The 21,881-nt window shown below is 38.3% G+C and overlaps 1 long non-coding RNA gene across 1 annotated transcript; it reads right to left on the reverse strand.

Annotated features, from left to right (window-relative positions):
• Positions 1–1,373: 1,373 nt before the first annotated feature.
• On the reverse strand, positions 1,374–17,054 carry LOC128315886 (uncharacterized). Its single transcript, XR_008299014.1, has 3 exons — positions 16,987–17,054; positions 1,716–1,787; positions 1,374–1,410 (listed from the first exon to the last, which is right to left on the reverse strand). It is a non-coding gene; the product is annotated as an uncharacterized LOC128315886 (long non-coding RNA).
• Positions 17,055–21,881: the final 4,827 nt, after the last annotated feature.

Raw genomic sequence — 21,881 nt, forward strand, 5'->3', positions numbered from 1 at the left:
TTCCTATTTCCTCACTAGATTATTTATTTGGTTTTTTTTGGGGGGGGGATGTTGAGTTTGATAGATTCTTTATAGATTCTGGTTAATAACCACTTATATAATATATCATTTTCAAATATCTTCTCCATTCCATCTGTTGCTCTTTAGTTTTGTTGATTGTTTCCTTTATCTCGATGAGGTCCCAATAGTTCATTTTTGCTTTTGTGTCCCATGCCTCCAGAGACATGTCAAATAAGGAGTTGCCACAGCCGAGGTCAAAGAGGTTGCTACATGTTTTCTCCTGTAGGATTTTGATGGTTTCCTGTCTCACTCTTAGCTCTTTCATTAATTTTGGATTTACTTTTGTGTATGGTGTAAGAAAGTGGTCCACTGTCTTTCTTCTGCATGTCGATGTCCAGTCCTCCCAGAATCATTTACTGAAGAGACTGTCTTTTTTTCCGTTAGATACTCTTTCCTGCTTTGTTAAAAATTAGTTGGCCATATATTTGTAGGCCCATTTCTGGGTTCTCTATTCTATTCCATTGATCTATGTGTCTGTTTTTGTGCTAATACCATACTGTCTTGATGATTATAGCTTTGTAATACAGCTTAAACTCCAGAGGAGAAGTAGGGAAGCAGTGATTTTCCTTGTCCCTCAAACACAGCTATATTGGGATCAGATCACTTGGAACACCCAAGAAGTTGATCTGTGGAGGGGTAGAAGGACCTCCACAGTTGGAGCAAGACAGCTTGACAGGAGTGAGGTGTGAGAAAGTGAAGAGAGGAGATAAAATGGCATAACCATGGAGGAGAGGGAACCCTTTCTGTGGAGAGACAAAAGGGAGAGAAAGGGAGAGGGGTTGTGAAAGTGTGGCTTTGAGTTAGCACAATAGGAAAACCTGGGGAACAAGGTTTTGGACTGGGGAACAAGAAGTATGGAATGCGCTAGTTCTTTTTGAAAACAGCCTTTGGGGCTGAAACTCAGAGGTTTTGGAGGTGCACGACATTCCCCTGAGTGGAGATGTGGCGTGCACTCCTGGGGAGGAAGGAGCTGGCCCTGGAGTGCATAGTGTGGTGTAGCAATCTCCGGGGCACACTGGGAGAACAGTCGTTCACAGAGTACTTTGGAAAGATGGTTTATTGCCTCTGCAAGGACAAAAAGACCATGCAGGTGCAAGCCAAAAGCTTTTCATCAGCAGGTGGTGGGGCTCTACTCTGGAGGAGGGAAGCATATCTGGATCTGCACTGTGTTGGGTCTTTTAAGATTTTGGGTTTTGAACCCCAGCTGAATGCCAAGAAGCCACAGAATTGTGGTCCAGGACAAGCTGACTGCCCTTGCTATTCTGTTAGGGCTGAAATTGAGAATTTAAAGTAATGATCATAAAGATACTCACTGGGCTTGGGAAAAGAGAGGAAGGCATCAGTGAAACCCTAAATGAAGAGATTTTTAAAAATCAGAGATGAAGAACACAATAAATAAAATGCAAAACTACACTAGATAGAATAAATAGCAGGATAGAGGGAGCAGAGGGACAAGTTAACAAACAGGAAGACAGAGTAATGGAAAGTAATCAATATGAGAAAGTGAGAGAAAAAAATAGGCAAAATGAGAATAGACTTGGGGAAATCAGTGACTCCATCAAGCATAATAACATGTGCATTATAGGGATCCCAAAAGATGGAAAAAAATGGGACAGAAAATTTTTAAAGAAAAAAATAGCTGGCAATGTCCTAACCCGGGGAAGGAAACAAATGTCCAGATCCAGAGACATACAGATACCCCAACAAAATAAAACCAAGGAGGTCCACTACAAGACACATAGTAATTAAATGCCAAAAAGTAATGTTAAAAAATTTAAAAGCACCAAGAGAAAGCAAGACAATTAAACACAAGGGAAATCCCATAAGGCTCTCATATTTTTCATCAGAAACTGCAGGCCAGAAGGGAGTGACATGATATATTCAAAGTGATGGAAGAGAAAAATATGCAGCCAAGAATAACCTATCTAGCAAGGTTGTCATTAATAATAGAAAGAGAAAGAGTTTCTCAGACAAATAAAAACTAAAAGAGTTTTTGATAACTAAATGAGCCCTACAGGAAATATTAAAGGCTACTCTGTGAGTGGAAAAGAAAGACCATGAATAAGACTATGAAAAGTAGGAAACACAAAAGCAGTAAAAATAAGTATATCTGCAAAAAGTCAGTCAAGGGATACACAAAATAAAAGGATGCAAATTATGACACAATATACCTGAAGTGTGGAGGGATAGGAATAAAGAATGAGTTCAAATTCAATTGACCATCAACTTAATATACATTATTATATACAGAAGATGTTATATACAAACCTAATGGTTACCACAAATCAAAATACAATAACAGATATACAAGTAATAAAGAGAAATTAATCCAAGTATATCACTAAACAAAGCCAGAAAACCATAAAAGAGAGCAAGAGAAGTAAAGATAAAAAAAAGTACAAAACAACCCCCAATAAAACAAGTAATAAAATGACAATAAATAAATATCTATCAATAGTTACTTTGAATGAGGCAACAAGAAGATGGCAGCAGAATGAAAGGACCCAAGACTAATCTCATCCCATGTACACAACTAGATAGCTATCAAATCATCCTAAATATCCCACAAATCAACCGAAGACTGACAGAACAAACTTAACAACTAAAGGAGAGAAAAGGCCACATTGAAGATGGTAGGAAGTGTGGATATGTGGTTTAGGGGAGAAATGAATCCCAGTACTGCATAGGGGAAGGAGCCATGGTCACAGAGAAAGGCAAGAGAGAGAGGTGCACTCAGGGGAGTGCACAAGAAGAATGTTTCCCCAAAGCCATTGGCTTGGAAAATGAGAGGGGCTAAATTTTGTGAGTTCTTGCAACTAGTGGGGTTTAAAGTCTGGAGTTTTAAAGGGCAGCAGGATTGACTGGGATAGAACCAAAAGGGCACTGTCCTACCTATGGAGAGAAGGCAGGCAAAAACACACAGCGGCAGACAGTGTTGAAACAGCAATCTAAAGAATGCTGGGGCGCATGGTAGGGATGTTATTTGCTCTTCTGGGAGCATGCCACTGAGAAGCAGTGATCACAGAGATGCCTCTCTGTGAATAAATGAGCTGGCTGGCACCAATGCCCTCCCCTACTCCTTAGCATAAAAACAGAGCAACCCTTAGGAAGTAGCCCAGCACTGACAGTGTCTGCCTCACTTGCTTATACCAAGACCCACTGCCCTGCACTCTGCAGTAGTAACCTTCTCAGTCAAGCTTATCTCAGTCCTAGGGCAGCAGGTCTCTCCCCCAGAAGACGAGCAAAAACCCCTGCCTACAACAGGTCTCTTAACCAGACAGTTCTGCAAGGGCCTCAGTTCTGGTGGAAGTGGTGTCAGGTATTGTTGCACAAACAGACAAGAGAATACCTAGTTAAACTTCACCACATTCGGGCTACGGACCAAACATTGTCCACTCCAGGCAAGGAAAGCCTCTGCAGATGACTAACCTGAAGGCTAGATCAACCAAAACACAACAGCAGAGAGCATGCAGTACATACCAGAGACACTTAGTGAGGTACAAGACCCTGGACACTGCATGACCTCTTCTTCATAAGGCCATTACTTTCAGGAACAGGAGATATAACTGGATTTTCAAACACAAACAACAAGGTAGAGGCTTAAATAAAATGTGAAGATGGAGGAGTTCATCCCAAATGAAAGAACAAGACTGGGCCATGGGCCCAGAGATGTAAGTGAAACAGATATAAGTAACATGTCTAATGGAGAATTTAAAGCAATAATTATAAGGATACTCACTGGGCTTGAGAAATAATAGAAGACATCAGTGAGACCCTTTAACAATAGTATCAAAAAGAATAAAATAGGAATAAACTTCAGATAAATTTTGGTTTTCAATTGGGTTAAATTATAGAATTTTATCATTAAATTTGCTCTTTAATTTTATTTATTTTTCTGCTTTTGGCTTCTATTCACTTAAAACCATGTGTTTTTTGTGTAAGTTTTTCTTTAAATTCAAGCTAGTTAAGGGGTACCTGGGTGGCTCAGGCAGTTAAGCATCTGACTCTTGATCTGAGCTCAGGTCATGATCCCAGGGTCGTGGGATTAAGCCTCAAATTGGACTCTCCACTGAGCTTGAAACTTACTTAGGATTCTCTTCCCCTCTCCCCCTCTTGTGTGCTCACTTTGTCTCTCTCTAAAATAAAAATTAAAAAAAAATAAACTCCAGTTAGTTAACATACAGTGTAATATTAGCTTTGGGTATACACAGTATAGTGATTTAACAATTCCATACAACACCTGGTGCTGACCATGACAAGTGAACTCCTTAATCCCCACCACCTATTTAACCCATTCCCCACCCCCTTACGCTCTGGTAACCATCAGTTTGTCTCTGATAAATCACTAGAACTGACTTTCTTGGTTAGGGAAAGGGAGGAGGATAGGCCAGTGGCAATTGCCTCTTGTTCCAAGCCTCCAAATATACCTCCCAGGATTGTGGTTTGCGCTTAGAGAACTAAAGAAACCTCTCCTTGGGACAGCACATTTAGCCCTTTAGTACAAACCATCAGTCCCTTCTTATGTTGATATTCAACTGCATTTATTAAGTTCAGAGAACATGGGAAGAGGTCTTGCAATATTCAAGTGATAGAATTACTTTGACAACTGTTCTGATAGAAGTGTTCAGGGGTTTAATATTTATTTCCTTCTCCCCTTTGGATTAAACATTGGGCTACTGGCCCCAAAGTGTGTGACATAGCACCTTATTCAGGTAGCACCTGAAGGTTAGCAAGACAGCTGGTGACAGCTGCAGAGTACACAGTAGGAAAGAAGACAGGTAGTTTGCTACCCCTGCCTGAACAACATTGACAATGTGATTTGGGTGCCACTTTTACATCATAAGCATGTTATACTAACACCTTCTACCACAGGGCTTTCTCTAGAACACAAGGATAAACTAGAGTTCTTCCCCAAATAATAAGTACTAACACCCCAAAAATAGCAGACACCTAGAACAGGCCTCTGCCAAACACAGGGTGTGACTGGAAACACAGCTGAATGCCCACCCCTGGAAAATATGACTCAAGTGGATTATCATTCTGATTGCCCTAAATTGGCCCCCCACCTGGGCCATATACAGTCCCTTGGGTTTAACCAATTAGCAGTAATCATCTTGAATATTTGGACACCCAGGAAATTTGGGAAAGGAGAGGTATGTATGGCAACCACCAGCAGACATAGCAGCAAGGCTAAACTGTAGTTACATCACCAGGTGGAAATTCTGTCCCAAGCCACTTCTGCAGTTGTCTGGAACCAATAGTAATCCTAGAGCAGTCCTCTTATAAAGCTACCCAAAAGTCAGTGTGAATGGCCTAGTGGTCCTGTTTGTAAAGCCACTTGGGGTGTGGACCTAATCAACTATTCAAAAAGAGGAACTGACTGGCCTCCGTGCAGGACCTCAAAATTGAGTCAGAGGAACTTTAAAGACACTATATGACAGAGATATCATGTTATAGCCAACTTGAAGACATAAGATAAACCTTCCCTCTGAATTTTGTTTGGATATCCAGATTGATAATGACACACACAGGCCAAAAACATATGGAAACGTTTATTACTCACAAAATGAAGGCTTTCTAAGAGAGTAGCACAGCTCCCATGCAGCTCCAAAAATGCCTTGAGATAATAGGGGAAAGAGACTGGCTTGAAGTTTGTACAGTGGTTGGACATGCATTGATTGAATTTATCACATGTTCCAAAGGGAGGAGGATGCAGGCTTTCTTATCATCTCACCCAGTTGTGAGGCAGAAGTGGAAGAGAATGGGGTGGGGCTGAAAAGCTTAAAAGTTAAAAGTTAAATGTCAAATATAAATGGTGTTTTATAAACACATAGCTTAAACCCCGCAATATGGCCGGGATATGATAGAAGATAAACATCTACCTTGAGTCCGAGATAAGCAAGTTGTCTCCATTAAGGTATTTCAAACCTGCAACCACAGATGCTAAATATATGTGCACATGTGCATATAAACATGGAAATGTATATCCATGAACAAAATATGTTTATATCATATATATGTATATATATGTATATATGTATATATATACATATATATGTATTTCAGATTTTCTAAATGAAAATATGCCATAGGTAATAATCCATTTTGATATAAACAAAATATGTTTATATCATATATATGTATATATGTATATATATATATATATACATATATATGTATTTCAGATTTTCTAAATGAAAATATGCCATAGGTAATAATCCATTTTTTCTTTTTCTGGGAATGATTTTAATTCAAAACATCAAATATATTCAGATGGAAGTTTAACTGATCTAAGTGTTGTGGAGTTAGAAGCAAATTCACCTGTACTCTGAAAACTATAAAATATTGATGAAAGAAATTGAAGATGACACAAACTAATGGAAAGATACTTCATGTGTATGGATTGGAAGAAAATAATATTGTTAAAATGTCTATGATACTCAAATCAATCTACAGATGTAATACAATACCTATCAAAATATTTATCACAGCATTTAATCACAGATGTAGAGCAACCCTAAAATTTGTATGTAACAACAAAAGACTGTATAGCCAAAGCAATCTTGAAAAAGAAGAACAAACTGGAGGTGCCACAATCCCAGACTTTAAGTTATATTAGAAAGCTGTAGTGACAAAGCAGTATGGTACTGGCACAAAAAATAGACACACAAATCAATGAAACAGAATAGAAAACCCGGGGGCACCTGAGTGGCTCAATCAGTTAAGCATCTGCCTCTGGCTCAGCTCATGATCTGTTTGTGAGTTCGAGCCCCGTGTCAGGCTCTGTGCTGACAGCTCAGAGCCTGGAGCCTGCTTTGGATTCTGTGTTTCCCTCTGTCTCTCTCTCCTTCAAAAATAAATAAACATTAAAAAGAAAGAATAGAAAACCCAGAAATAAACCCACAAATGGCCAGTCAGGGAAATACACATTAAAACTACAATAAGATAGCACCTCACATCTGTCAGAATGACTAAAATTAAAAAAAAAAAAACATAGGAAATGACAGGTGTTGGTGAGGAATGTGGAAGAAAGGGAACATTTGTGTCCTTTTGGTAGGAATGCAAAGTATTGCAGCCACTCTGGAAAATAGTGTGGAGGTTCCTCATAAAGTTAATAATAGAACTACCCTATGATTTACTAATAACACTGCTGGGTATTTACACAAAGAAAACAAAAACATGAATTCAAAGGGATGCATTCACTCCCATGTTTATTGAAGCATTATTTACAATAGCCAAACTATGGAAGCAGCCAAAGTGATGATGTGATACACACACACACACACACACACACACACACAGGGAATATTACTCATGCATAAAAAAGAATGAAATCTTGCAATTTTCAAAGACAGGGGTGGCCTAAGGAGTATAAAGTTAAGTGAAACAAGTCAGTCAGAAAAACACAGATGACAATATGATGTCACTCATATATAACATTTAAGAAACAAAACAATGGGGAAAAATAGAAACCAAAAGCAAACTCTTAACATAGAGAACAAACTGATGGTTTCCAAAGGGGAGGTGGGTGGAGGATAGGTTATATAGGTGATGAGGATTAGGAGTACACTTGTGATGTACAATACTGGGTATTGTATAAAGTGTTGAATCACTGAATTGTATACCTGAAACTAATATTAAACTCTATGTTAACTAATTGGAATTTAAATAAAAAGTTTAAAAAATAAATGGTCAATTAATCTTTGGCAAAGGAGGAAAGAACATACAATGGACAAAAGAGAGTGTTTTCAAAAAATGGTTTTGAGAGAACTGGACAGCAACATGCAGAAAAATGAAACTGGACCACTTACTTACACCATACACAAAAATAAATTCAGAATGGATTAAAGATCTAAATGTGAGACTTGAAGCTGTGGAAGTCCTGGAAGAAAGCACAGGCCATTATCTCTCTTATATCAGTTGCAGCAAAATTTTCAAGATGGTCTCCTGAGGGCAGGCAAATAAATGCAAAAATATGGGCGTCTTGTTGGCTCAGTTGGTTAAGCATCCAACTTTGGCTCAGTCATGATCTCACGGTTCATGGGTTCAAGTCCTTTGTCAGACTGTATGTTAATAGCTCAGAGCCTGGAGTCTGCTTCAGATTCTGTGTCTCCCTCTTTCTCTGCTCCTCCCTGGCTCGCACTCTGTCTCTCTCTCAAAAATAAATAAACATTAAAAAACATTTTTAAAAAGCAAAAATACAATATTAGGAGTACATAAAAGAAAAAAAAAACTTCTGCACAACAAAGGAAACAATCAACAAAACTAAAAGGCAAGCTACAGAGTGGGAGATTTTGCAAATGACACATCTGATAAAGTGTTAGTATCAAAAACATATAAAGAAACTACACAACTCAACATCAAAATATAATCCAATTGTATGGAATTGTTGAATCACTATATTGAACACGTGAAACTAATATAACACTGTATGTTACCTACACTGGAATTAAAATGAAAACATTTAAAATTTAAAACAACAATAACAAAAAATAAAATGAGTCCAGAGGGATTAAGATAGTGATGTAGTAAGGGGATGCTGGGCTTGTCTAGTCCCTCTAACATACCTAGATCAACGTCAAATTATTTTGAACACCTAGGAAATCGATCTGAGGATTAAGAGAACAATCTGCATAATTTGTGGGAGAAAACATGGGAGGTACATGGTGCAGAGGAGAATTTGGGGAAGAGAAAACCTGCAAAGGGTGCTGCAGAGGGGTGGCCGCCCTTTTTGCAGAGAGGTAAAACAGAGGGGGAGAGAGAGCAGTGTGTTGGGTTTGCACAAGGAAAACATTCCCCCCAAACCATTGACAGGGAGTCCTTAGGAACTGAATATTGCAAGTTTTTGCAAACAGTGGACCTGAAGTTCTGAGTTTTTGGAAATCTACACCATTTTCTGGAGTGGGCAAATGGTGCTCCTTGGTAGAAGGAGGGGAAGCCTTGGAGTGGACAGTGGAAAGCGTGGTGTGGGGAATCCTCTGGGTTTCACTTGGCAAGGAAGTTTCCCTTCCCTGAATGCATTTGGAAGAGGGATATTGCCTATGCAAGGACAGAAGACTCAGCTGCTGCATTTGAGTGGCAGTTCAACTTCAGGGGAAAGAGTGTTTGCAGAAGACAGATAAAATGGTCACAGCTTTTCACTGTTCTTCACCGTAAACTCTAGACACTTGCTCAGTTGTGAGACTGCTTTTCTGGGACAGAATAGTGCCAGGCGCAACACTATGAGGCTCTTCTCCAGAGTCGGTGTAGTGGGTCTGTGTCCTGATCAGCCTTTTAAGATTTGGAGCATTGAATCCCAGTCATGTGCCAGAGATAAAACACCAAGGAGCTATGGCACCAGGCACGTCTATGACCAAGGCACAGAAGGGTTAAGGTCAGGGATCTAATGGAAGCCTGTGACACAGGAGGGTAGATTGTTCCCTTGTCTTTCAGGGCTATCTGAATAGGGGTGGGAAACAGCTTGCCTACCTGGGGACAAGAGAGTAGGGTGACGCCATCTGCCTTGCCCACCAACATTGTCAGACTTCAGCGAGTAACAGTGTCCCCAGTGGAGGTTGGAACTGTTTACACCAAACCCTACCCACCCATCCTCCCCCGTGCCCACCCTGCACACTACAGGGTCATCTTTATGAGGGCAAGTCTCGCAGTGGACCTCTCCCTAGAGGACCAAAACAGGAACCCTGCATGCACCAAGTCTACTGATTACAGAGTGCTCCAAAGCATCACCTTCAGTAATAAGATCAGTCTTTTGTTTTTTGGTTTTTGGTTTTGTTTTTGTTTTTAAAATCAGGCTTATAGTTGTTGTTGTAGTTGTTCATTTATTTGTTCTTTTGTTTCTTTTTTTCTTGTTTTTGGGAACAGGATTTTTCTTTCTTTTTCTTCTTTTTGCCGTATTTTTCTTTAAAATCAGGCTTATAATTTTATGTTTGTGTGTTTGTTGTTTTTTTTTTTGTTCCCTAATTTTTATCTTTTTTTTTTGGATAAGGCTTTAAAAAAAAAAAAACCATGCTTGTTTGAACAAATATATCAAAACACACTTAGATAAAAGTCCAAACACTCCCTACTGAAAACAAAGAGGAGCTCTGCAGGCGACTAACCAGTGGGAAAGAGAATCCAAAATACAACAACAGAGTGTACACAGCTTACACCAGAAACACTTCCTGAAGCACTGGACCCTGAACAATGTAAAATCCCTTATTAATATAGCATTACTTTCAGGAGCAGGAAACATAACAAGCTTTCATAACACACAAAATACAGAAACCTAGACAAAATGCTGAGATGGAGGAATTTTCCCCCAAAGAAAGATCAGGAAGAAACCAAAGCCAGGGATTTGCTCAAAACAGATAGAAATAATATATCTGAACAAGAATTTACCACAGCAGTGATAAGAATACTAGATGGATTTTTAAAAAGCATAGAAGACTCCAGAGAAACCCTTGCTTCAGAGATAAGAGACCTAAAAACTCCTTGGGACAAAATAAAAAATGTTAAAATTGACTGGATGTAATTACAATTGAAGAAGCAGAGGATCAAATAGGTGACATAGAATATAAAATTATGGAAAATTATGAAGCGGTAAAGAAGAAAGAAAGAAAAATATTAGATCAAAAATTTAGAATTAGGGAAATCAGAGATATTTTAAAACACAATAATATCTGTATCATAGAGTCCCCAAAGAATAAGAGTGGGGAAAAATGAGAAGGTTTATATGAACAAATTATAGCTGAGAACTTCCCTAATCTTGGAAAGCAAACAGGCATTCAAGTCCAAGAGGCCCAGAGAACTCCCTTCAAAATCAACAAAACAAGTCAACACCAAGACATATCATAGTGAAACTTGAAAAATACAAAGATAGAGAGAGAATTATGAAAGTAGCTAGGCACAAAATGTTCATAACCTACATGGGTAGATAAAGTTAGCAGCAGACCTGTCCACAGAAACTTGGTAAGCAAGAAGGGAGTAGCATGGTATATTTAATATGCTGAATGGGACACATATGCAGCCAAGAATACTTTATAAAGCAAGGCAGTCATTCAGAATAGAAGGGAGATAAAGAGTTTCTAAGAGAAGCAAAACCTAGAGTTCATGGAAACTAAGCCAGGTGTGCAAGAATTATAAAATGAGACACTTTGATCAGGGAAGAGAGGCCAAAACCAAAAAAGACTAGAAAGGAACAGAGACAATCTACAGGAAGAGCGACTTTACATGTAACACCATAGATATCTGTCAGTAATTACTATGAATGTAAATGGACTAAGTGTTCCAATCAAAAGACACAGGGTGTCAAAATGGATGAAAAAAAAAAAGCCTCATCAATATGAAGGTTACAAGAGACTCTTTTTGCCCCAAAGTCACCTTCAGATTGAAAGTGATGGAGTAGAGAGACATTTATCATGCTAATGGAGGTCAAAAGAAAGTTTGTGTAGCCATAATTATGTCAGACAAACTAGATTTTAAATCAAAGACTCTAACAAGAGATGAAGAAAGGCACTATATCATAATAAAGAGGTCTACCCAAAAAGAAGTGCTAAGAATTGTGAATATTTATGGACCCAACTTAGAAGAATCCAAACATATAAATCTATTAATAACAGAGGTTCTTGGGTGGCTCAGTTGGCTAAGTGTCTGACTCTTGATTTCAACTAAGGTCATGATCTTGTGACTTGTGAGTCTGAGCCACACATTGGGCCTTGGGTTTTCTCTCGCCCTCTCTCTCTGCCCTTCCACCACTCCCATGCATGCACAAAGCATGCATGCATGGGTGTGTTCTCTCTCTCAAAATAAATAAACATTAAAAAAATAATAAACATAGAGACACTCATTGATAATTATGTGATAATAGTAGAGCACTTTAACACCCCAACTTACAGCAATGGACAGATCATATAAGCAGCAGATCAACTAAGAAACAATGGCTTTGGTTTTTTTTTTTTAATATATGAAATTTATTGTCAATTGGTTTCTATTTGGTTCCCAGTGCTCATCCCAAAAGGTGCCCTCCTCAATACCCATCACCCACCCTCCCTTCCCTCCCACCCCCCATCAACCCTCAGTTTGTTCTCAGTTTTTAACAGTCTCTTATGCTTTGGCTCTCTCCCACTCTAACCTCTTTTTTTTTTCCTTCCCCTCCCCTATGGGTTTCTGGTAAGTTTCTCAGGATCCACATAAGATTGAAACCATATGGTATCTGTCTTTCTCTGTATGGCTTATTTCACTTAGCATCACACTCTCCAGTTCCATCCACGTTGCTACAAAAGGCCATATTTCATTTTTTCTCATTGCCACATAGTATTCCATTGTGTATATAAACCACAATTTCTTTATCCATTCATCAGTTGATGGACATTTAGGCTCTTTCCATAATTTGGCTATTGTTGAGAGTGCTGCTATAAACATTGGGGTACAAGTGCCCCTATGCATCAGTACTCCTGTATCCCTTGGATAAATTCCTAGCAGTGCTATTTCTGGGTCATAGGGTAGGTCTATTTTTAATTTTCTGAAGAACCTCCACACTGCTTTCCAGAGAGGCTGCACCAATTTGCATTCCCACCAACAGTGCAAGGATCCTGTTTCTCCACATCCTCGCCAGCATCTATAGTCTCCTGATTTGTTCATTTTGGCCACTCTGACTGGTGTGAGGTGATATCTGAGTGTGGTTTTGATTTGTATTTCCCTGATAAGGAGTGACGTTGAACATCTTTTCATGTGCCTGTTGGCCGTCCGGATGTCTTCTTTAGAGAAGTGTCTATTCATGTTTTCTGCCCATTTCTTCACTGGGTTATTTGTTTTTCGGGTGTGGAGTTTGGTGAGCTCTTTATAGATTTTGGATACTAGCCCTTTGTCCGATCTGTCATTTGCAAATATCTTTTCCCATTCCGTTGGTTGCCTTTTAGTTTTGTTGGTTGTTTCCTTTGCTGTGCAGAAGCTTTTTATCTTCATAAGGTCCCAGTAATTCATTTTTGCTTTTAATTCCCTTGCCTTTGGGGAGAGGAGAAAGCAGGAAAAGACCTCTCTGACCTCAGCCATAGCAATCTCTTACTCGACACATCCCCAAAGAAACAATGGCTTTGAATGACACACTGGACCAGATGGACTTAATAGATATATTCAGAACATTTCAACCTAATAGCAGAATAAACATTCTTTTTAAGTTCACATGGAACATTCTCCAGAATAGATCACATACTGAGTGACAAATCAGCCCTCAACAAGTACAAAAAGATTGAAATCATACCATACATATTTTCAGACCACAATGCTATGAAACTTGAAGTCAACGACAAGAAAAAAATTGGGAAAGACCACCAATACATGAAGATTAAAGAATATCCTACTAAAGATTGAATGGCTTAACCAGGAAATTAAAGAAGAAACTAAAAATTACATGGAAGCAAATGAAAATGAAAACACTGCAGTCCACAATTTTTGGAATACAACAAAGGTGGTCAAAAGAGGAATACACACACACACACACACACACACACACACACATACATATAGCAATTCAGGCCTAACTCAAGAAAAAAGAAAAGTACCAAGCACACAACCTAACTTTATACCTAAAGAAGCTGGAGAAAGAACAGGGAATAAAGCCCAAAACCAACAGAAGAAGGTAAATAACAAAGATTTGAGTAGAAATAAATGATACCAAATTAAAAAAAAAAAAAACAATTCAACAAAACTAAGAGCTGTTTCTTTGAAATAATTAGCAAAATTGACAAACTCCTAGCCAGACTTCTCAAGAAAAGGAAAGAACTCCCCCAAAATACAATCATTAATACAAGAGGAGAGATCACAACCAGCACCACATAAATACAATAATTATAAGAGGATATTATGAGCAATTATATGCCAAAAAATGGACAATCTGGAATAAATGGATAAATACCTACAGATATAAACTACCAAAACTGAAACAAGAAGAAATAGAAAATTTGAACAGACTCATAACCAGTAAAGAAATTGAATCACTAATCAAAAATCTCCCATCAAACCAAAGTCCAGGCCCAGATGACTTCCCAGGGGAATTCTACCAAAAATTTGAAGAAGAGATAATACATTTTCTTTTGAAGCTGTTCCAAAAAATAGAAATCAAAAGAAAACTTCCAACCTCATCTGTGAGGCAAGAATTTCATTGATTCTACAACCAGACAAAGACTCGACTGAAAAGGAGAATTAGAGGCCAATATCGTTGATGAACCTGGATTCAGAAATTCCCAACTATATACTAGTAAATTGAATTTAACAGTACTTTAAGATAATTATTAACCACAATCAAGTGAGATTTATTCCTGGGCCTCTGGGATGGTGCAAAATTGGCAAATTAATCAATGTGATACACCACATTAATAAAGAAAGGATAAGAATCATATTATCCCATCAATAGATGTGGAAAAAACATTTGAAAAATACAGCATTTTTCATGATAGAAACACTCAAGAAAATAGGAATAAAAGAAACATACCTCAATATCATAAAAATCATATGTGAAAGGCCCACAGCTAATATCATCTTCAATGGGAGAAAACCTGAGAGCTTTCCTCCTAAGGTCAGGAACATGACAGCCATATCCACTGTCACCACTCTTGTTCAACATAATACTAGAAGTACTAGCCTCAGCAATCACACAACAGAAGGAAATAAATGGCATACAAATTGGCAAGGAAGAAGTTAAACTTTAACTCTTCACAGATGACATAATACTGTATGTGGAAAACCCAAATACTACACCAAAAATTGCTAGAACTGATACATGAATTAAGCAAATTCACAGGAAATAAAATCAAAGTAAATATATCTGTTGCATTTCTATACACCAATAATGAAGCAGCAGAAAGATAAATCAAGGAATCAATCCCATTTATAATTGCACCAAAAGCCACCAGATAACTAGGAATAAACCTAAGCAAAGAGGTAAACTATCTGTGTGCTGAAATTTCTAGAACACTTATGAAAAAACTTGAAGAAGACACAAAGAAATGGAAAAAGAGCCCATGTCTATGCTCATGGATTGGCAGAGAAAACATGGTTAAAGTGTCTATAATTCCCAAAACAACTACACATTCAATGTAATCCCTACTAACATAACATCAACATTTTTCCTAGAGTTAGAACTAGCAATTCGAAAAATTTTATGGAAACAAAAGACCCCAAATGGCCAAAGTAATATTGGGGGGGGAAGCAAAACAGAGGCATCACAATTTTGGGCTTTTAGCTATATCATAAAGTTGTAGTCATCAAGACAGTATGGTACTGATACAAAAACAGACACATAGAGAATAGAATAGAATAGAATAGAATAGAATAGAATAGAATAGAATAATAGAGAACCCAGAAATGGACCCACAAGTGTATGACCAACCAGACTTTGATAAAGCAGGAAAAGAGTATCCAATGAAAAAAAGACAGTCTTTTCAGGAAATGGTGCCTGGAGAACTGGACAATGACATGCAGAATAATAAAACTGGACCACTTTCCTATACCATACACAAAAATAAACTAAATATGGATGAAAAGCCAAAATGTGAGACAGGGAAACATCAAAATACTGAAGAATACAGGCAGCGACCTCCTTGACCTTAGCTACAGCAACTTCTTACTACACACATCACTGGAGGCTAAGGAAACAAAAGCAAAAATGAACTATTGTAATGTCATTAATCTAAAAAGTTTCTGCACACTGAAGGAAATAGTAAGCAAAACTAAAAAGGCAACCAATGGAATGGTAGAGGATATTTGCAAGTGACATATCAGATAAAGGGTTAGTATCCAAAATCTATAAATGCTTATCAAATGCAACACCAAAAAATAAATCATCCAGTAAATAAATGGGCAGAAAACATGAATAGACACTTTTCCAAAGAAGAAGTCCAGATGGCTAACAGACACATGAAAAGATGCTCAGCATTACTCATCATCAGAGAAATACAAATCAAAACCACAACGAGATATCACCTCACACCAGCCAGAATGGCTAACATAAACAACTCAGGAAACAACAGATGTTGGCAAGGATGTGGAGAAAGGGGAATATTTTGGCACTATTTGTGGGAATGCAAACTGATGCAGCCCCTCTGAAAAGCAGTATGGAGGTTCTTCAAAAAAAAAAAACTACCTTACAACACAACAATTGCACTGCTAGGTATTTATCCACAGGACACAAAACTGCTAACTTGAAGGGGGACATGTTCTCCAATGTTTATAGCAGTGCTATCTACAATAGCCATATTATGAAAAGAACCCAAATGTCCATAGACTGATGAATGGACAAAGATGTGGTTTACAATGGAATACTACTCAGTGATCAGGAAGAATGAAATCTTGTCATTTGCAATCGTGTGGATAGAACTAGAGTGTATTATGTTAAGCAAAATAAGTCAGTCAGAGAAAGACAAATGGTTTTAGTCATATATGGAATTTAAGAAAAAAAATGATGAACCTAGGGGAAGGGAAGAAAAAATAAGATAAAAACAGAGATGCAGACAAACAATGAGACTTTTAAATACACAAAACAAACTGAGGGTTGTTGGAGGGGTGGTGGGTGGGGAATGAGCTAAATGGGTGATAGGCATTAAGCAGAGCACTTAATGTGATGAACACCAGGTGTTATATGTAAATGATGAATCACTGGGTTCTACTTATGAAAACAATACTACACTGTATATTAGCTAGCTTGAATTTAAATAAATAAATGTAAAAAAAAGAAAATGCAAGAATAATAAGTGCACACATTGAAAAGAATGAAGAAAATTTAAGACAGTTTGGAGAAGGAAAAAAGACAGAAGATTAAAATTGGGACAGTGTACAAGAAAGTAAGTGTTACGAAGCAGTGCAAGAATGCTTCTGGAAGAAGACAGTCTTGAACCCTGTACTTCATCATTCATCCCAAAATAAAAATTTGACAAAAGCTTTTGTGGGAGGTACTTATAAAATCTCATCTGGTGAAGGAGGTGGAGGCTGCTCCTGAAGACCTGGATTCAGAGACTCATCACCTGGTGGATGAGGTAAAAATGTTGTTAGTGTTGTTTTTAACATCAGCATGATAAATCCTTAACACTCAAGTCAAATGTCATATGCACACTGTTCACGGTGAGTAGCCAAGAGGAGCAGGGTTTTATTCTGTTCTTAACTACACCTGCATCTTAAGACTTAAAGTCAGCATCGGATATAGACATCACCACAAGCTATAGTGGCAGATGGTCACACTTCACTAAAGCCAGTAACTGTGTTCATTGATTTAATACGTAAATACTAGTTGGTACATGAAGCTCTTCAGTTGATTAACAATCTGATAAAAGAAACCTAGTAATTATCCTTCACTTTACAAGTCCTTGCTGGTAGGACAATCTCTGTGACAGGTTGCATTGAATTATGTCTTCCTTGTAAATGGTGAGCCCACCAGCAAGGATTACTGATGGACAGCCTGTGAAGTTGGTTGTTTTTATATATTTTTATGTTCAAGACTTTTTTTAAAAAAGAAACTGTAGGGGCTCCTGGGTGGCTCAGTTGGTTAAGTGTCCAACTTCAGCTTAGGTCATGATCTCATGGTTCATGGGTTTGAGCCCTGCATCAGGCTCTGTGCTGATGGCTCAGAACCTGGAGCCTGCTTTGGATTCTGTGTCTCCCTCTCTCTCTGCCCCTCACCTGCTCGTGCTCTGTCTCTCTCTCTTGCAAAAATAAACATTGAAAAAAATTTTTAAAAAGAAACTGTAATCATTTTTAATCACAAAGAAAGAAAACGTATTTTTATTAAGTATACCAAAAGTCAAATTTAAGGGTTTTAAGGATAAGCATATATGAACAAGTGGAGATCTAATGAAATTGAAAGTGTGCACTTACTTCCCACAATACATGTGATGCTTCTGAGGCATTCACAAACTCAGGACAAAGATATAGTACATCTGTGCCAAGTGTTTCTGCAATGCTTCTAACCTAATACAATTCCATGTCTTTTTTGTCTACAGTCTACAAGGCCTATAATATAGTTTGTTTGTTTCCAGTATGTTTTTCCAAGCAATGAGCTAAAGAGTAGAATAAGACCATGAGGAAATCGTCAAGATTCTGATTCCTTATAAATGTTGTTACATAATATATCTACTGGATCTTATAGCAAAGGCAAAGCAACAAATTCAGAATCATGTAGTGTAGTGTTGCTCTGCTCACCTTGTTTCTCTATGGTCTTATGTAACATCATCTCTTGAAACAAACGTCTTATCTGTCAGTCTATTTGAACCTGGATCATCAATTTCAGCAAAGTTAACTGCTTTTCCTTTTGTCCCCCTTTTCCTTGAGTTCTACTGCAAATGTAAAATGTCTGAATTAAGAAATTCTGACTATAGCTGTCTACCAGTTTTTCATCTCTTCCCCTCAAAATGGTTGAGAGACTGAGAAAAGACACAGGAAATGTATATAAGAAAGCAAGACATTTTTTGAAATATAACTGTTAAAATATTAATGCACTTTTGAAATTGAATTTATCACTACATTTAGGCAATTTTTATATTGTACAGAATGAGTATTTTATTTTTATATTAGTTGTTACTGTTGCTTTATCTTGTGGAAAGTTTAGTTAAGATAGTCCATGGTACAGTAGTCCCCCTCCACCTGTGGGGGGATATGTTCCAACAACCCCAGCATATGAAATCTCAGATAGTACAGAACCCTATAGATGGTATGTTTCCTACACTTAACTACCTATGATAAAGTTTAGTTTATAAATTAGGCACAGTAAGAGGTTAACAACAATAATTAATAATAAAATAGATAAATTATGACAATAGACTAAATAAAAGTTACATAAATATGATCTCAAAATATCTTACTGTAGTCTACTCACACTATTTCTGATGATGATATGAGATGATAAAATGCCCATGTGATGAAATGAAGTGAAGAAAATGACCTAGGCATTGTGATGTAGCATTAGGCTATTATGAACATTCTGACCATATATCAGAAGGAGGATCATCTGCTTCCGGACAGCAGGTGACTGGAGGTAACTGAAACCATGGAAAGTAATAACACAGATAAAGTAGATCTACTGTAAGGTACTGACTGCCTCAGATTTCATTTTATTTGGCCAAGAGGGGTGTAGGGACTTGAAATGACACTATCACCCTAATGCATGCTCTAGATAACGGCTCTTAGAATCACAAGTAAATGTAAGTTCCTGGTATGACTTTATCAAAAGCTCTTCTTTTAAGATTTTGTTTTGGAAATTTATTTATTTTGAGAGAGAGAGAGAGAGCACAAGCAGGAAAGGGGCAAAAAGGGAGAGTTAAGCAGGCTCCACACTGTCAGCACAGAGCCTGGTACGGGGCTTGATCCCATGAAAAATGGGATCATGACATAAACTGAAATCAAGAGTCAGATACTCAACCAACTGAGCTACCTAGGTACTCCAAAAGCCCATATGATCACTAGTGTACCCTACCTTCCAGAGCTTTCCCCTTGTATGACCCATAGATAAGACCCCATCAAGGTTGCCAAAACCCCACTCTTTTGATTTGGATTTACCAATTTGGCCCTTGTCTGGGAACTCCAATGAACTTTACCCACAGACTCTATTGAAGGTATGTTCCCCAGGTTCTAGGCCTCAGCCTACCTTGACCTTCCAAGGTCGTTCCTCCAGGTATGTTCTGTACCTCCTCCAAGTCCTCTGAGCAATAAAGTTTCTATTTTAATTTCTCTTGTAATCCGTTAATTAACAGATAACAGAATCACCCTCCATGTAGCACCCTGTGCTCCACTTAACAAATGTCCATTTGATAAAATCATAGCAATTGGCATCACCATATAGGATGGTAGAGTGGGCCTTCAGACACAAATCGCTGACTAACTGACTCTTCCACGTGGGAAGTCCTATTTGGGGGAGGTCCACTGTTTGCTGGCCTTTGTGTCACTTCACACTGCAACTTACTACCTATGTAGAGTGCTGTTGCATCTTCCCATCCTTAGATGCAAGTTCTGAAACAACCAGGGTCCTCCTGAGCCAGGCATGGAGCATTGCTCATCAGTCCTAGTTTTAGGTACTATAGATAGGTCTTCTGCTTGTTAATGCCCCAAATAAGGTAATTCCCCCACTGGGTGTTAGGTTTCAGGTATATTTCCTAACTCTAAGCACAGATCCAGCTGCTGACTGTCAGGTGAACTGGCTAAGATTTTTACAAGTTCTGCAGTGTTAGTTAAGGTTCAGTACATGAGAGTAGCAACCTCAAACTCAAGGGTATGCTACCAGATGAGTGTTATAGGGAGTGCCCTTGGAAGCAGGAGAGACAGACTCTCCTCTAACCGTGGTGTTTTCAGGTGGCACCAGGACCCTGAGTCTTAGCCAGTATGATTGGAACACCCTGGCTCAGGACGTCATGGCTCCTCACAAAGGCAAGTGCAGCCTGGGTCTTTAATCCTTCTGTATACTTTGCTGCTGTATTGCTGTATACTTTTCTGCTGTCTGCAAGTCATCCCTGGAACCTATGGGGTATTGTCAGTTTTAAACCTGGTGCATGGTGACATAAGATCTAATGGCCCATATAAAAAGCCTGTGTACCTAGTGTTGAAACTACCTAAAGTTCTGGAAGAATTTTGCAAGTTTCTCATTAAATATAAAATAATTGTAGAAGACTGTATACAGCTCAGTGCTGTGGTATACCAACATTGCAAAGCACTGGTTTTATGCTTTGGGGGTCTCGGGTCCAGCCCCAATGATCCTGATACCACTGTATTACTGGTAGCTGACCATAACCCTAGTTAAATTGACTAGGACATCCCAAAGAAAGAAGTGAGCACCTAAATCTGACCAAGTATGTCCACCACAGATCTTGTCAATAATAATTCTTAAGTTTAAATTTAGAATTGAAAACTGAAACTTGAAACTTTTGACATCTTGAGATTCAAAACATTTTAAAATAATTTGTAAAGCAGGAAGAAAGAAAAGGGACAGACTGGTAATTCAGAGTATTTAATACTTCTCTAAACTGCTAGTCACCACAGAAATGAGGCAACTAGGCAGAATTTCCACAGACCCCAAAATGCATAACATTTGTAAAGAGCTTTAGTGTCTAGTGTCTGCTATCAGGAGACATAGGCCTGGCCCCTAATTCATTTTAGATAAAGAAGTAAATGACCATTTGCTCTAAACTATATTCAACTATATTCAGCCTTTGGGCAGTATTGATATTGCTTGCCCTGAAGGAGGCCATCCCCACACACTAATCAAATGCAAATGCTCTTCTTTATTGTAACTATTGTTCTTGTGTGCAGTCTGGGTAATAGGGTTACTAGAAAAACCCCTTAGGTCTAGCACTGTCTCAGGAGATGTGCTAGAAGAAAATTACCCAGGTGCATTAGTGCATTGCAGGATGGCTGAGCACCAGGTGCTGGCAGACCCTGTTAGAGGAGTTTGAACTATCATGACATTAGGCATGGATTCTGATCCAGAACTTGTGTCTTTCTATATTAAATGGTGCCAATGAAAATAATGCCTAAGTAACTCACTCCCTCTTCATACCATGCCTGAAATGATATCCCAAGCAGAATGGCCCTTCCAATGTAACCAAATGAGACCCATATAGCTGGCAGGTTTATGCTCTAATGTTCTTTCTGTAATTCTAATGGGAAAATCTCTGTTGTAAAGCTGCCGTTTACAAATTTACCTATAATTAGCTTACCAAAGAGCCCAGAATCTATATGCATTATGGATGAGTATCCACAAAGCTCCATCACAGACATTAGTTTTTTGCAAGATGCACCCCTGATGATCTGACAGAGCTCACTGAGATTGGCTGAACTAGCAGTAGAGCCCATACTTCTTGTTCCATCCA

Source organism: Acinonyx jubatus, chromosome B3, assembly GCF_027475565.1.
Source record: "Acinonyx jubatus isolate Ajub_Pintada_27869175 chromosome B3, VMU_Ajub_asm_v1.0, whole genome shotgun sequence".
Classification (NCBI taxonomy): domain Eukaryota; kingdom Metazoa; phylum Chordata; class Mammalia; order Carnivora; family Felidae; genus Acinonyx; species Acinonyx jubatus.